The following is a 16,503-nucleotide window of genomic DNA, read 5'->3' as shown; positions in this document are numbered from 1 at the left end:
GGCGCGCTAAGGCGCTCAACGCGCTTTTTCGCTCAACGCCTTGTGTAATTACAAGAAGCGCCCAAAAGGCGTAGATTTTAGGGGTTTTTGGGGGGCTTTTAGGCCTGAGGCACGCGCCTCATGTCTTTGAGGTGTTTTATTGCAGAAAAATGTTTTACCTTGTTTTTTTACTTGTATATGCAAGTAAAATGGTATAAAAGCTTTATTTATAGTTAGATTTTGGTTAAAGGAAGCTAAAAACTTATGGGATATGTATATGGGATATATAAAAAAATTATATAAACACCGTGCGCCTCGGGTATGAAAAGCCCACCGCTTTTGCGCTTCGCGACTCATTTTTAGACCTCGTTGCTTTTGTACACCTATCGGTTTTTAAAACCAAGATTCAAGTAATCGATGTTTATATGTCTTTGTGCACTTACCTCCTCGTATACTCGACAATTTGTGGCATTTCGGGGTCGACAGTAACGGTTGTCAAACATGTTGCCTCGAGTTGAATCAAACCTATAAACAACATTTTTAACATCTAAGGTAAATTGCTTTGGTAAACATGTTTATGTATCAACTATTTGTTTTAGGAAACATACCATAGAAGTTTGGAACTTGTGTGGTTGTTATAGGAACTATACTTTTGGTTCGAACATGGTCACCAATTAGATGTAGCATACTCCGCCAAAGAGTGATCTCAACCTTGTTTGTATTGTATGGAAGAATATGTAATGATAACACTATTTGTTAATCATTTATGATTTATGAGATGGGTTTGTTATACTTGTAGGTCCCTCGGAGGTTGAGGATAAACCTATTCCTTGTTATGTTTAACACTCTAGCAAGTGCGGAATCCAAGCTAGAGTGCAAACCGATAGTTTAGATGAAAGCACAAGTTACAAAGAGAAAGAGTAGACAAGCAATATATCAAAGTTTTCTCTTGTATTTCAGTGGACACGGTTACAGCCCTTGACCAAACTGAAATGCTCTCTTACAAGACCTTGGGTTCACTCACAATGCTCTCACAATATCTTTCTAAGTGTCTACTCTGAAATGAACCCCAACATGGTATATATATACCATAACAGATAACATGCACGAAGGATGATGAGTTCTGGTCGAAGGATCATCTATCGACCAGAATGTCCATCGAAAGACTCCGAAGGATCCATACATACCTCGAAGGATGATATATCCTTCGAGGTCCATATGTGTCCATCGAAAGATGTCTTTCGAAGTCATCGAAGGATACAATCCATCCTTCGATGACATCCTTCGAAGCATACAAATCTTACACACTAAGTGTTGACTGTTTGGCCAAGTCAAACCAGGAGGATGGTTGACTTGGTCAAACATACATTCCAACACATAAACAAACATAACAAAAGATGTAAACACGACAGACAAAAGACATCGTTTTATACATTACAAAATACAGACAAAGTACAGACACAAGTGCACCAACAAACTCCCCCTTGGCTGTAGCTTTGTCTCGGTCTTCGTGTCTCTAAGTCTCTGACGTCCTTTCCACTGTCAAATGATGTGATGACCATGCACTTCCTGCGTTGACCAGCAGATTGAAGCAGTACAAGGCCATTTTCTGAAACTTCATAGCTTGATCTCGATCTCGAACTAAGTAGTTTATCTCATGATCCTTCAGAACAATAATATCCGATCTGGACATGTTAGTAATCCACATCAGATCTATTATTCTAAAGTTCTCCTGATTATCTCTGAATAGAATCACAGCTTCACCAGTATCTGCATCGTAGACCCAGCAACGGAAGTTTCCAAGAAAGTCGGTCTTCATCTTTAGCAACGGTATCTTCTTCATCACTTTGGGAGGATCATATACCAAACGATAATGAGCAGTGTTCGTTTCTGGATCAAGTGTAAATCTGATCTGCTCGTATCTGGGAAACTGTGGCTTGTACAGAGGATCCTTCCAACCCCTTCTCCTTTCCAACCTGATTTTCTTAGCAAAGAGATCCACCATCTTTTCTTCGTCTCGATTGATAACATCTAGTTGAGCTAACACTGCAACATCATAGTACGGAAGTGAGAGAATACTGAGGAGAGTTCTGAAATACTGAAGACCAGTTTCTCTTTTCACGACCATGCAGTGAAGTTCCTTGACGAACATCCAACTAATAATGCGACCCCGAGCCCGATTCTTCTCCAGCCTCATATAGTTAACCTGGTCCAACGGAGCGAGCGGAGGAGGATTCCTAGCAAGGAAATCCGCTCGCCATTCATTCACTGTTTTCTCACGGTTTTCTTGAGCTGTTGGTGAATCAGAAGAAAGATTGGCGAACTCTGCAGTCTTTTCAGCCACAAAATCATCATCCAGAGCATTCACCTCCGCATTGTCCTTTCCAACATATACAGGACGTTCAGGATCAGAACTGATGAAGATTTCTTCAATTGTAGAGAAATCAGTTTGATCCTGTTCCAACGGAGTAGCATCAATCATACTCACAGCGACTTCATCCAAATCAGTCAAGATCAGTATTTGTTCATCAGACATTTCAGAAATAAACTCTCCCTCTTCTAGCAATTCACCCGTGACAGGATGATACTTCTGAGAACCTGAGGATTCAAGGAAATCTGCAAATGTTTCTGGTTCCAGGCTAATATGTTCAGGCCCTGTAGACGTTTCCAGTGTTTCTGTCTGTTCTGATGGGCCAGTGGTAGCTATTGGAGGAGCAGAAGGAGTGTCTTGAGGTGTACCAGATCCACCTGCAGCACCGGATGCAGTTGCACCGGAACCTGAGGCAGTTGTTTGATCTGGATTAGCTGCATCATCATCTTTATCATCCTCACGCCTTGAGGGAACTATCCCTAAGGTACTGCACCTTTCACTCCACAATGTACCAACCTTGGAATGAATCTTATTGAAGTTTGCATACATGGGCTTGAAGGCTTCCATTAGTCTATCATCGCGACTATTGACCTTCTCCCTTAACGCTTTTGCCTGAGTCTCCAAATTAGTACTATACCTTTTCATAATTTCAACCTCCCTATCTCGTGCCTTGTTTGCCTCTTTTAACCTTTCAATTTCCTCGGCCTGTTCCTTGATCTTGATATTCTGAGCTTCAACAATTGAACAAAGCTGGTTGTGTGCCATTACATCCTGTTTTCGCTGGACACGATATTCTTCAATTGTTCTTGTGTGTCGACCAACTATAGAACCCAATTCACTGACTTGTTCAATAAGGAATTGTATCTTGTCAGCTTCAAAAAATCCAGATAAGGTTTCTGCCAGAGTTGGCCGCGAAGGCTCAGGTCTTGAAGAACCAGACTGACCAGCCTGACCCGAAGCACCTGTAGGACCAGTAATAGTGAGAGGGGGTCGAGCATGTGTACCTGAGGCGGGAGTTTCAGGTGGCTGTTGATCAACAGTCACCTGGTGTGTCCCAGAAGACCTCTGAGGAGAAGACATAAGCTCCAGCGTCTCTGAAGCAGTAAATTGATCACCAGAGGGAGGAAACTGCTGCTCAGGAGCAGATGAAGGCTGAACAGAAACTGGAATAGAGGAATCACCAGCAGCTTTCTTTGATGAACGAACATTCTGCCTTTTTGCCTTCCTTTTCTTAAGAAAACCTGGAGAAGTAAGCGTATAATCTTCATCCTGGTCAGATTCTCCAGTACTACCCGTCTTCTTTATACGCGCAAACCGTGGGTTCCCGCGTTTATCAAAGACTTTTCTCATCCATGGAGGAGGAGGATTATCATCCTCAGAAGATGAATCATCGCCATCAGAACCTCCTTCCTCTTCAGAAGACGAGCTGCTTTCATCAGCTAGCTTCCTCGGCTGATCTACTTTACCTTTACCCTTGTCAGTCGCAACAGTACCAGACTGACCAGCATCACCACCATCTCCACCTGTACTACCACCGGTTTCAACAACTACAGCACCACCATCACCACCAGTAACAATACGAGCATCAAGATCTACAGACATTTCCTGAGCCTCTTCAGCAGCAACATTTACATCAACCTCAACACGTGCTGCAGCACTAGAACTGCCAGCAGACCTTCTTGTTGCTTTGATTCCATGTTTAGCCCCGAGCTGCGTATCAGCCATAGCGATTAACTTTGGCTCTTCATTATCAGAATCGCTCGCGTCTCGACGCCATCTGTTGTTCTGCGGTGCCTCATAGCCAGGAATATTAAGATGACCAATAAGTTTCCTAATTGGGTCCGATTCCTTATAGGCGGCCATAGACTTGAATATCAGCAGAGTACGCTCATTCATTGGATTAACAGGAAGAACATCTGCCTCGGCTTTAGCAAGATCAGGAATCTGATCATCTATCATCATCTGCAGAAACCTGGGATATAACCAGAACTTTGTGGATGTTCGCTGTGTTGCAGACGGAAGTGGCCTTCGAGCGTTTTCCTTTAGATTGTCGAAGATATACCGAGATATGTTGAACGGCTTGTTCAGAATCAGCGCCGTAAACAATCCAGTCAAATCGATCGGTGACAGATCATACCCAGAACGCTTGTTGCTAAGGCAATGAATAAGAATATGCAACAGGAACTTGTATCGAAGCGACATATACTTCTTGTTGATCTGATTGGCAAGAACGTCTTCGCTGTACCGCAGCCTCATCAGTAACCCCCGCTGACATTGTAAATCTATAGAAGTAGGATCTTCCGGTTGATCTCCAAGCCGTAGACGTTCTCTGATAGTGTTTTCTGTTATAACCACGGGTTTTTCAGCAACTGTTGCCCTGATCACTTCCTTATTCTCTACCGTTTCAATCACAGCTGAACTCCAAAACGCCTTGATGTGCGACTGATAGGCAATGTGCTGTGTCGTGATAGCATAATTGATACGCGCCCTATGAAGATACTCCATGATTCCAGTAAACTCCGGACTGATACTCCCTTCCGGTTGTAAATACGCAGCCATATTATGTCTAGATTCAGACATAGATTCAACTTTCGATTTCTCCTTCTTTGTTGGCTTGGCCCGTTCCTTTTTCGCTACTTTTGGTGCCATTTCTGTTCATCAAACATAGACACGTAATAAGAAAAAGGTCAAACAGTCAACAAGAAATTCCACACTTAGAAAATTTTCAATTTCTTGGAAAAATTCTAAGTGTTGAACTCTTCGAAGGATCCAATTTATCCATCGAAGGATTGAATATGGCACGAAGGATGGCAGTCTGTTCGAAAGATGTCAGTCAGTTCGAAAGATGTCACTTTTCTTGAAGGATGACAACCTTATCGAAAGATCATCTTTCGAAGGATCAAGAGTTTGAAAGATGTCTTGATCATTCGAAGGCTTGATCAATCGAAGGATGATCCTTCGAGGAATCTAACATCTTTCGAGACTCAACTCGAAGGATGTTGTTCAGCACATCTATCGAGGTGATGAGTCATCATCCTTCGCTTTGATCTCCGGCATCACTGTTCAACGGTATGTTTTCCGGTGAGTTTTAAGTTTAATTCCGGTGAAAAGTCTCAAATGGTTTTCAGGTGTATTTTATACCAGTTAACTTTTACATCAAAACCCATTTAAACTATTACCATTTTGGAATCAACACAAACAACAAAAACCATCCGGATGCACTGATTTAGATCAAACACAACAAGTTTTGATTAACAAAGACCAAAAACCCTAACCATTCCTCTGTTTTACCCAACCCAAACACTTAGACAACAAGATTCAAACAAAAACCTGTTATAAACATTACAATCATAAGAATCTTATAACTATCATGCTTATAACATCTGTTCATTACATTCACCATATATCATTCAGATTTTCACAAACTGAAAATAAGAACACTAATGTATAAATTAACATGATCAATGAAATGTTCATGATGTTGTTTGTTTTGATTTTTGTTAAAGGATTAAAACATGATCATCCTACCAAGTGTTGTTTAAGAAATCCTGATATCTCAACAGATTTTGAAAAATTTTGGCAGGGGTTCGAGAAGATGAGAGGGTTTTGTGATGAATTTTGAAACTGATAATGGCAAATGAAGAAGATGACCCTTTATATACCCTTACCTCGAAAGTCCAACCGCCTCGAAGGACCCAAAACCATTCGAAAGATGTAAAGTTGTCTCGAAGGATGACCTTTGGGTCGAAGGATCCCTATTTGGCTCGAAGGATCCAGATATTTGAAAGATCTGGATCGAAGGATACCAGATATTTTGAAATCCTTCGAAAGGTATCTTTCGGTCTAAGCCATCTTTCAAAGGATCTGGTCAACTCGAAAGATCCATTTGGTCAAATCCTTCGATGACCAAATCATCTTTCGACTGAGATGGTTGACTTTCGTTGACTTTCTTGACCATCTGATCTTTCGAGGGCCATTGCTTCCTCGAAGGATCAGATTTCCCACCAACACTTTGGATTTTTGGGAATTTCCAATTTACACCCTTCAAATTTTGGAGGTTTTTCAGAAATGACCATTTTGAAAAGTTGTCCGTTATGAAGTTCTGCAAAGGTTAGTTTTATGAAGTATATCGGCTTGTCAGGTATCGGATCGAGCACCAACATCAGTTAATCAAAAATAATATTAAATTGAAAATCTTTTTGGATTTTGAGGTTTGATAAAATGAAAGGCAACAATTTTAATATCCTTTGAATGTTATCAAACGACATCACCACTAATGTCGTGCTGATATGCACCAAACGACAAAAACTGTTTAAAAAATAAAGCAGTAAATAAATATGTACAAACACAACAATATTTTTGCGAGTTTCTGGCGAAGAGAATCATATCAGCTTGCGGTCTTTTGTCAAAAACACATTTCCTTTTAAAATTCTTTTACAGAGGTGGATAAGTATTCTACCACAATTACCGATATTGTTATCCACTTAAACTCAACAATCAAGTGTAATCATAATACAATAAGATACGTTTAAGGTATGATTTATACTTACCGACCGGTGTTCATCCACTCACGACACATTCCCGTATCAAGGTATGCACGAGAGTTCATCATACTGGGGAGTATACCATTTATCATCCGTTTTTAACGTATATATATACAATGTGAACAAGTCACTTATTTGAATTTGAAAACAAGCCCTATGTGATAGAATCACTTATTGATGAGGAACTTGATTTTCGATGCATGAGGGCACAGGAGCAAGTCCGTGAACAGGTCAGTACTTCCGTACAGCAGAGAGACGAACTTGACTCCCGGATAAATGTGATATATTATCACTTATTTTGTATGGACATGTGATTGTTTATCACTTATTGAGGTCGAATGCAGTATGAAATATGTACACGTATGTATGGTATCATGGAAGAACTTAGACTTTGTCTTTTATAGAAACAACCATGATACCCAGATGATAAACAGCATAAACCCCGAATATCTCAGAACCTCGGCAATCTATCAAACGAAATTTCGGTACCAAGACCATATGCCAATGAGCGGTTCCCACGCGGTTTTCAGTTCGTTATGTTTATATCTCCTGCATACTTTAAAATGATCGTGAGTCTACCGGTACATCATTAGTAGAGCTACTTATCATTTTCCTTTCTTTTGATTTCTAGAAACATGTTTCAACCGACCTCTGATGTAATATCACTTTCCCTTATATTACCAAGAAACTCATTTTTGTTTTTCTATTGTTTTTGTGTTTTTCTGAATTTTCTCCCCCTTAAATGCAGAAAGTAAATAAATTAAAGACATATTTTTGTGTTTTGTGGTTTTTCAATGTTTTTGTATTTTTCTTGAAACTTTCTCCCCCTAAAATTCAAAAATAAAGTAAAGTAAAAATATTTTTGGATTTTTGGTTTTTAGAAAAATATTTACAAAAACGATTTCCTGATGTCGGTTACTCGTGCTTCACCTTAATACCGTTTACCAAAAGTAAATAATCAAATATTGATTTATCAAATGCTTTGGTAAAAAGATCGGCACGTTGGTGGTCGGTATGAATATGAACCACATCGATAAGTCTCTTTTCAAAACAATCACGTATGAAGTGATATTTAATATCGATGTGCTTCGTTTTCGAGTGTTGTACAGGATTTCTGGTGATCTGTAAAGCAGCTTCATTATCAACATAAATAGGAGTAGTTAGGAATTCAAAACCGTAGTCCCGCATCTGTTGTTGGATCCATAGAACCTGGGAGCAGCAACTAGACGCAACAATGTATTCTGTTTCACATGTAGACGTAGCCACATATGTCTGCTTCTTGCATTGCCAAGTGACTAGGCGATTGCCTAAGAACTGACATCCTGCTGTAGTTGATTTTCCATCTTTCTTGCAGCCGCCGAAATCAGAATCACTGAAAGCTTTGAGATCGAAGTTATCATCCTTAGGGTACCATAACCTGGTGTCAGGGTAACTCTTCAGATAACGAAAAATCCTTTTGACAGCAGCATAGTGAGAGACCTTCGGATTCGCTTGATACCTAGCGAGAAGACAAGTTGGATACATAATGTCGGGTCTTGATGCGGTGAGATACATTAAGGATCCAATCATAGCACGATAAAGTGAAGAATCCACAGCATCCCCTTCTTCATCCGGAGTAATCCCGTGATTCTGCGGAAGAGGAGTAGAAATTGGCTTCGAATCGGACATCTGGAACCGGCTCAAGATGTCTCCGACGTACTTGGTTTGGTGAATAAAAATTCCAGATTCGGACTGATTAACTTGCAAACCCAAGAAGAACGTCATTTCACCCATCGCACTCATCTCGAATCGATCTTGCATCACCTTTTCAAATTCCTTGCATAACTTATCATCGGTAGAACCAAAGATAATGTCATCGACATACACTTGTACCAACAGAAGATCTTCACCTTTTTCTTTGATGAAGAGGGTACAGTCGATCAAACCCCGTCTAAACCCATTGCTCAGTAGGTAGGTAGACAACGTTTCATACCAAGCCCGAGGTGCTTGATGAAGACCATATAACGCCTTGTTAAGGAGTAAAACCCTGTCAGGATGTAATGGATCTTCAAACCCCGGTGGTTGCTCGACATATACTTCCTCTTCGACTACTCCGTGTAGAAAAGCACTTTTAACATCCATCAGGTACACCTTGAATTTCTTGAAGGATGCGTAGGCTAGAAAGATTCTAATAGCCTCCAGACGAGCAACAGGTGCATACACTTCATTGTAGTCAATACCTTCAATCTGACTGAAGCCTTGAACAACTAACCTTGCTTTGTTTCGGACAACAATCCCACGGTCGTCCTTTTTGCACTTAAACACCCAGCGAGTTCCGATCTTCTTGTAGTTGTCGGGCCTATCAACCAATTTCCATACGCCCAACTTCTCAAACTGCTGAAGTTCTTCTTGCATGGCTTCCACCCAGGAATCATCTTTCAATGCCTCCTTCCAAGATTTAGGCTCTTCTTGGCTAACATAGAAGGCGAAAGACCAATCATTTTGTTGTCCCGATTCTCGTATCTCAGCATACAAGCCAGCATTTTCGTTATTTCTGATTTGATTCCTTGTCCTTACACCACTGAGAACATCACCTATAATATTCTGCTGAGGATGAATGTTATGAATTCGGGTTTCAGAAACTGGAGGAACTTCAACATTTGACCTCAAGTTATTGATATTTAAATTCCCGATATCATTCTGAAGCTGGTGAGTTGTAGAAGATGATGCATTTTCTTCTTGAATAATTGGCGCAGACACTGGATCCGTTGCTTCTGAAGTACCTTGAACCGGACGCAGTGCTTCACCATTATTTGCATCAACATACTCCTCATCTTCCGATGACAAATTGTAATCGACAGCATCATTAAACACCTCATTTGAAACGAGATTGTTGACAGAAGAAGATGCTTGTGAGTCAACAATGATTGGACGAGCTAACTGAGAGCCAGTCGCATTCTCGCTTTCAGACAACATTTGAGCAATTGCATTGTCATCATCAAATGTCGGCAGATTAAATGAGTCGAAAAGACCATCATAATCAAACATCCATGGATCTCCAGAAGGCTTCGGAGGATTAGAATATCTTTGAACTCTTACTTCACCCCATTCTTCAATCCTTTTGGTAGTCAGGTTCCATACTCGCAGATTAGGAGTAGCATACCCAAGGAAGTAACCTTCGATAGCTTTGGCACCAAACTTCCCGTCAGGCTCAATCATGGTACATGGTGCACCAAAAGGTTCTAGATATTCCAAGTCAGGAGTCTTCTTGTGTAGGAGTTCGAAGCACGTTTTTCCATGTCTTTTCACTGTGAGAACCCTGTTTAACGTGTAGCAAGCCGAGGCAACAGCTTCAGTCCAGAATCGAACTGGAAGCTGAGACTCAACCAACATGGTTCTTGCAGTCTCAATTAAGGTTCTGTTCTTTCTTTCAGCGACTCCATTTTGTTGTGGCGTGTACCGAGAGCTGTATTCATGAAGGATTCCTTTTGCAGTGCAAAACTCATCCATAACCCTGTTTTTGAACTCGGTACCGTTGTCGCTTCGAATTCGCCTCACCTTTAGATTATACAGATTTTCCAACAAGGTGATCAAATTCTTCAGAATTTCTGGAGTCTCGCTCTTGTGGACCATGAAGTCAACCCATGAAAATCTTGAATAGTCATCAGTAACTACCAAGCAGAAAACTTCCCCATGCACACTCTTGTGTTTGACAGGGCCAAAAAGGTCCATATGCAAACGCTCGAGTGGCATGTTGATAGTGTTAACCTTTTTCAATGGATGTGATTTCTTGGTCTGCTTTCCCTTTTGACATGGCACACAGACATCTTGAAGTTGAAAATTCTTCACATTGACACCTCTCACCAAGTTGTTTTTGACAAGGTGATTCATTTTTCTGAGGTGAATATGACCCATCCGTCTGTGCCAAGAGATCGTCTCCTTTTCAGTGGCTTTTGAAATAAAGCAAGTAACTTGTTTTGACTGAGTTATTGCTTGGCTCATATCAAGGACATACAAATCATTAACTCTTGGTGCTGATAAGAGAATCCATTCAGCGGGAATCTTGAATCCTGGCTTCAGCACATAACAACCGGCATCATCAAAATGCACGGTGAACTTCTTGTCGCAGATCTGAGAAACACTCAGGAGATTGTGATCCAACTGTTGCACATAATTGATTTTGTCGAAACTCACAATTCCATTTGAGATCATTCCCTCGCCGGTGATATACCCTCCTTTGTCTCCAGCAAATGCAACATATCCTCCTCTTATACTTCGAACATCAAAAAGAAGACGATAGTCGCCAGTCATGTGCCTGGAAGCCCCACTATCAACAATCCAAAGACTATTAATAGTTCCTCCTGGAGCCGCCTGCACATGCAATTAACACATCAGTTTGAGAGGGGGACCCAAGCCTTTGTGGACTTGGGTCGTCCTTGATCATCAAGGAAAGTGATTTCAATCACTTGATGATTAGGAAATAGAACCTCTGGTGCTCCCCCTGATTGAATTACCTGTTTTTGTTTCCAAGCTTGTTGTCCTTTACCAGTATTTGAATTAATTGTTTTTGCATTTACTGGTTTTACAGTTGTGGATTTAGCTTGTCCAGGTTTTTCTTCTTTGACCTCTGATTTTAAGGCCTTCTCAATTACCTTTTGGTTCTTTTGTTTTAACTTCTTTTCCCTTTCTTTCAAGACACGTGGGTCTTGTTTCGGGGAAACCGGTTGTTTTTGGTAATTGGTTTCTTGGGGAGCACTAGTTTTTCCTTTCAACTTTTGCATGTACGGGCAGTATCTTACAATGTGCCCAACTGTGCCACATTCAAAACACATTCTCCGCTCTACAAACCTCGGAGAAACATGTTGATGACCAGACGGAGAACCAGACACTGAACTTTGTGATCTAGATGTGCTTGGACCTAAGTCACATCCATTGGTGTGTTGGGTATAATTGTTCTGATCATTTCGTTTTAAAATTCTAACTTGTTTTACAAAATCAATGTTAGATTTATTTTGAAATGTTTCAAGTTTGTCCGTACCCTTTGATCCAACAAAGTTCACTTTCTGTTCTCTTTTCTTAACAGGAGCTCTTTTGGTTTGCACCGTTTGCTGTTGAACCTTAGGTTGCTCAACCTTAGATTGTTGAATTTTGGGTTGTGCAGCCTTAGGTTGAGTAGCCTTAGACTGCTCAACTTTAGGTTGCTGAACCTTTGGTTGTTCAGTCTTAGGCTGCTGAACTTTTGGTGCATGAACATTCTTGTTTTGAGCCTTCTTTCCCTGTACCTGACCCTTACCCTTTCCTGAATTGACTTGTTGTTTTCGCTCAACTGGTAGTTTTTGGTTTCCGTATTGTTTTCTAATTTGTTCACACGGAATTGGATCACATTGAGTGACTGTTACTTTTCCACCTTTGTTCCCCAAAAACTTATCAGTACATCCTTCAAAAATTTGCTCAATTAAATCTTGATTTACATTTTTAATTGGAAAATCTTTGTCAGAGTAGATTTTGCTATCTCCTTTGAGCGTATACAACAAGTTATTCCCTTCAGGGCTAACTACAAGGGATTTCATTGCCTTTGACATTTCAGTCTTACTCGGTTTCACTGGTGGATCACACAGAATGTGATTCTCGATAGGAATATCTGTTGTAACCGAGTCAGACTGTTGTTTCACAATTTCTTCAGATTCATCATCCGAAGAATCAGCATCCTCAATAATGGGAGGACTCTGTTCCTTAACACATGATGAATCTGTCACATTCTCAGATTCTGATTGACCCGAGGATGATGTACCAGTTGTGAACCCGAGGCCTGCTGCAAAGTCATCTAGACCGAGTGGCACAGTAGGTTCAAAACGGGGCATATCCTCGTCATTAGGCAATTTGGAATAATTGTGATTCATTGGGGGAGGGCATGATTTGTAACCAATACATTTTGCATCCCCCTTTTTCCTTTGGACATCAATAATGTGATCCAAAACATAGCGGGAATTGGAATAGCTTTCCAATTTCTGCTTGATTGTTTCACATTCGCATCGAGCTGTCGCTAACTCTACCATTTGTTTCTCAATTGTGTCAATTAGATTATTGTTAGCATGTTGTTTTCTCAAAACAGCCTTTTGTAATTCAGAAACATCATGTTTTAATGACGCAATTGTTGCTTTAAACTCCTTTTCATTTCTGGTTAAAAACAAGTTAGCTTCAGTTGCTTTAGAAAGATCAACAATCAATTCTTGATTGTGTTTGTGTGTGATTTCAAACAGACTTTCCTTTTCTGCATATTCTAAACATTTAGCACATTCAACAGCAGCAGAAATAGAGTTAGGTTTAGAATCACATACCTGAGAGGTTTGTCCTTCAACATGAGCCATGAAGGCTGTATGAAAAGAAAAAGATCCATCTTCAGAGAAAAATTGAGAAAGCTTCTCGGAAGTTCCAGCAGCTTTCTGGCAAAGAATAGATCTTCTTTTGCATAATGCTTCAGCGTCAGCCAAGAGCTCATCAACCTCCAAGTCTAAAGCCTCACTTGATAAATCACCAGCATCAAGTGATTCCCCATCCAAACTTCCACTATAACCCGAGCTATCTTCATCTTCTGAAGATTCACCAGAAGACACGGGTTCTACAACCTTTTCAACCACCTTAGCATAACATGCTGTTCCACCATTTCCTCCTTCACCAAGCTGAAGATTCCAGTTACAAATCTCATCAGCTTGAACAACTAATCCTCTGTGGGGATTAGAGTTTGTGGATCCAGATGTATTTCCTCCCACGGGAACTATTTGTCTGTCAGAATTGTTCTGTTGTTGCTGAGGCTGTCTTTGATTCCTGAAAGGATTCTGATTGCCTTGCTTAGGTGGCTTCTGACATTCCCGCTTGAAATGACCCTTTTCACCACAGTTGAAGCAGGTGACAGCATTCTTATCAAAACCATACTTGGTGTTGTTGTTGCTTTCCAAGTTGGTTCTCCCCGTTCTCTCCATAAACTCTTTAGCTCTACGGATAGCACTAGCAAGAGCCCACTTTATATCCATCATCTCAAACTCTTCTTTATCAACCTGTTGATAATCTTCATTGGTTAGGTTGATGTTTCCAATCTGACCTGCAACCAAACCACAATATGCGCTAACCAAGGTGTTCAACATCTCCATATGCTCCTTGGCTATCTCAACACTGACTTTTGAGAAGTTGGAAGTGTCCAATCTGACAGTGTTCGGATTGGAAGTAGCTTGAAAGCTTGAAGAACTTCCATAAAATCCCTGCTGTTGTGGTTGTTGCTGTTGAGCTCTGTTAGGATCCAAGAAAGGCGGTGGAGTGAATTGTTGAGCTGTCTGTTGTTGTTGTTGTTGAGAAGAAGAATCTGGTCTTGAATACATCATCGTGTATGCTGAAGGATCAAATTGATTTGCTGTTGAAGGTCCGGTGTTGGAGATGAACGCTGTTTGAAGCTTAGCATGCTGAGAAGCTGGCTTTTCTCCAGTAATACCACCTGCAATCCCAAAATACATCTCTGGATTCTGAGGAGTGATTGTTCTTTTCGCCTTGAGCTTTTCTTCCACATCTTTGTTTTCCAATTTCTGTATTAGCTCATAAACGGTGATTGTGTCCAGAACACCGTTTTCCTTTAGGATCTCAAGATAACTGCTCCACTTTGCTGGTAAACTATCAGCAAATCTCTTTACCATTTCTTGTGGAGTGGCAGAGACTCTGAAGGCAAACATTTCACTCAACAGATGGTGAAATCTTGTAGATAATTCTGCCAAACCCTCGTTTTCCATACACGTGAAACCTTCAAACTCTTTCTTCAGTAGCTCTTGCTTGATCTTCCTTGATTGAGCGTTTCCTTCACACCATAATGTGAGCATATCCCACAAGCTTTTAGTAGTTGTACAGTAAACGAACTGGTGGTATATGTCTCTGTGAAGAGCTTGCGTGAGAATCATGAATGCTTTCTTTTCCAACTCAAATTTCTTCTTATCGTCATCAGACATTGTGCTGTAAGTTTCTGGATTCGGTCCTGCAACTTCCAACTCGTTTTCAAATGGAGTAAAGAAACACATCCATAGATCTTGACCTTGCCCCTGAACATAAGTTCTCAGCCTTTCTTTCCACCATCCCCAATCATTAATGTGATTTAGTTTTGGCGGTTTTGTGCTTGTACCAGTTTCACTATCGTTCTGCATCATTGCTTGAATGCTGCTGCTTTGATTTGTGACCAATGCCCATTGATTTGCAGTTATCATTGCAGCTTGAGGTGGGGCAATAGCCTGCATCCATGCAGTTTTGTTGAACTCTGGCGCAGATTGTGTAGCTGATGATTGCGTAGATGATGACTGTGGAGTCAAAGTTGTTGTAGTCCACGCAGATGGATCCCACTGACCGTTTGTTCCCATTTTATAAAAATTAATATATTAAGTGAAAATTGATTTTAACAAAAAAATTAATTTTCACAAACTATGTTAAAACTTTGAAGGATAACAAACAGCCGAAGGATCAAGGATCGAGAGACCTGAAATTTAAAACTTGTTAAGCTTAAACAGATAAGACTCGAAAGATACTCGAAAGATGACACTGGCCGAAAGATAACACCTGTTCGAAGGATCAACAGTGTTCGAAAGATCACTGTTGAGTTCCGAACAGTAACTTTGAAAGATTCTCCTACACGAAGGATCCTTATCTTTCGAAATGTAATAGTAGCTCGAATGATGTATCTTTCGAAAAGATTCCTTGGCTCGAAAGATTACTCACTGACTTCGAAAGATGTTCGAAGGATGGGTATCTATCGAACCTCCTTGATCGAAAGATGATCTTTCGAGTTCGAAAGGTATCTTTCGACGAGTCTGACACACTGACAAAAAGTTGACAGATTGTGAAAAGGTGATGTGGTTGGTGAACCAACTTTCGGCAGAAGGGATGTTCTGCACCAACTTTTCACCAACTTCAGATTTGACTTTGAAAAGTTGCCCAAAAAAGGAAGCTTCTTATCCACAGCCAAGCACCGGAGTTTAGCCGGAAGTTTGGCCGGAATTTAGCAAACCTTTTTCAAACAAGATTTTAAGTTACCCAAACCTTCCCGTAACACACCCGGTAAGTTTAGAACACGTTTTTATGGTTAGAAAGGCAAGAAACACACTAAAAACGGGTGCTAAACCAAATGAGTTTTTGTCCAAAACACTTCCAAAGTCTTGCACAAACCCGGTTTTAACAAGGAAAAGAGCCACGGCTCTGATACCACTTGTAGGTCCCTCGGAGGTTGAGGATAAACCTATTCCTTGTTATGTTTAACACTCTAGCAAGTGCGGAATCCAAGCTAGAGTGCAAACCGATAGTTTAGATGAAAGCACAAGTTACAAAGAGAAAGAGTAGACAAGCAATATATCAAAGTTTTCTCTTGTATTTCAGTGGACACGGTTACAGCCCTTGACCAAACTGAAATGCTCTCTTACAAGACCTTGGGTTCACTCACAATGCTCTCACAATATCTTTCTAAGTGTCTACTCTGAAATGAACCCCAACATGGTATATATATACCATAACAGATAACATGCACGAAGGATGATGAGTTCTGGTCGAAGGATCATCTATCGACCAGAATGTCCATCGAAAGACTCCGAAGGATCCATACATACCTCG

Source organism: Helianthus annuus, chromosome 11 (genome assembly GCF_002127325.2).
Source record: "Helianthus annuus cultivar XRQ/B chromosome 11, HanXRQr2.0-SUNRISE, whole genome shotgun sequence".
Taxonomy (NCBI): domain Eukaryota; kingdom Viridiplantae; phylum Streptophyta; class Magnoliopsida; order Asterales; family Asteraceae; genus Helianthus; species Helianthus annuus.
The sequence above is the reverse complement of the archived record's forward strand: the minus strand, read 5'-3'. Positions refer to the sequence as shown.